Here is a 2,114-nt window from a genome sequence, read left to right as displayed (position 1 = left end):
CACAAAACGAAGTCCCACATATTAATTTATTTAATTTTCTTGATTTATATAATTGGTATTGAAAAAATTATTTACTAAATAAATTTTTATAGTTAAAAGGAAAATAGTCCGAAAAATTTAAATATTCCAATTTTATTAATTTATATAATTGGAATATAAATAATTTAAAAATTAAAACAAATTTATTTATTTGTATAAATTACATATTAATTTATGCAATTATATTGATTTATATAATTAGAGTAAAAGTAATCTGTATATTAAAATAAGTTTACAAAAATAATTTATATATTAATTTATAAAATTTAATTATAAATTGGTAAAATAAAAATAAAAATATGTAAATTATTCAAAATAAAAAATATGTAAAATGAAATAAAATAAAATAATTATATATTAAATATTTTTTAATTTATAAATTTGTATAATTCAAAATAAAAAAACTCTTTATTAATGATAAACATAAAATATTATTTATAAAGTTAACTAAAAAAATTAATTATGTTATTGATATATTACCTTATATTTAAATATAAGAGATCATGAGTTCAACTCATATTGAGAATCATTTTTATTTTGGATAATTAACTAATAGTTAATGGATGAAAGGATCAAAATTGATGTTTATTCTTAATTTTATTTTTAATATAAATTATATTTTAAAATTTACTTAATTATATTTTAAAATTTAATTCTAGAAATAATTATATTTAAATGTTAATTTTTATTAAAATATAGAATAATTAAATATATTTTTAGAATTTTTCGTAATGATAATGACATTTTTTAAAATAGATTTTCTATTTCCTGTTTAATAGATTTTATTGTAAAGATAATATATTTTTTTCAATTTAAAAAATGTATTTGAGTATCATTTATTTTATTTATATTTTTAATAAAGTCTGTTATTATAATCTTTTATTCTATTTTGAAGGTTATAGATTATTGCACTTGCAATCAAAAAGTCTTATTAGTCTTTCTTTATATTGATTTTATTATAATTTATTTGGAAACTTAAAGTTATTTATTAACATTATTAAAAAAACTGATTTTTATTACACAAGTTTAACCACGGTTCTTTTAACACTATTGTCGTCTTGATGACTGCTAAATAATAGTGAATTAATAGTGGAAAATCGATCTGAAATTAACTTATAATTAATTATTTAGCAGTTATTTATGCTTTAATTTGGAAAGATTTAATTAATTTCAAATTTTGATTGCAGATGTGAAAAAGGAAGGTATAACAAGCAAAAAGGAGCCGAAATAAAGAAGAAGAAAAAAAGAAGAAAATCAGAAGAAGCCCAAGTCCAGTAAGGCGCTAAGCACAGGACGCGTCTAGCGCGCAAGAGGGCAAGGCGCTAAGCACACGACACTCGTTGATCACGAGGTGGCGCTGAGCGCGAGGCTTCGCGTCCAGCGAGACTACGAAGGCCCAAAACCCAATTTTGTATCTATAAATAAAAGGGTCAGCTTAGGAAAACGAGGACACTTTCTCAGAGCTCAGTTTTCAGACTTCTGCCCTCAGTTCTCTCCTTTTCCTTCCCTTTTCTTATATTCTTATTACCTTTCTTTCACTCCCATTTTTATTGTAAAGCCCTCATGACTATGAGTGACTAAATCCCTAACTAGGGTCTGGCAGGCCTAAAAAACCAATGATGTATAGAGTATTTCAAGAGTTATCAATAAAAAGAGGATTTCCTTCCAGGTTCTTTTATTTACCATTCTTTCTTATTTATCCTGTATTTTGGACCTTATTTTCTGTTAGGGTTTAGTCCACTCGGGAGAGGGTAAAGCCTAATTAGGGGTAAGGAATGAATACTTAAATCCGTTTTAAGGGTTAGTCCACTCGGGAAAGGGTAACGCTTAATAGAACAATAAAAGGAAGAAATTATCGGGTTATCATTAGAGGGTTTTCATTCCAGGTTCTTTTATCTATTTTTCTTTCTTATTTATTCTGCATCTCAGTCTTTATTTTCTGTTAGTCTTTAGTCCACTCGGAAGAGGATAAAGCCTAATTAGGGGGTAAGGAATGAATGCGTGAATCTGTTTTAGGGGTTAGTCCACTCGGGAGAGGGTAACGCTTAATAGAACAATAAAAGAAAGAAATCATA

Source organism: Glycine max, chromosome 1 (genome assembly GCF_000004515.6).
Source record: "Glycine max cultivar Williams 82 chromosome 1, Glycine_max_v4.0, whole genome shotgun sequence".
In the NCBI taxonomy this organism is placed as follows: domain Eukaryota; kingdom Viridiplantae; phylum Streptophyta; class Magnoliopsida; order Fabales; family Fabaceae; genus Glycine; species Glycine max.
This window is presented reverse-complemented; position numbering follows the sequence as displayed.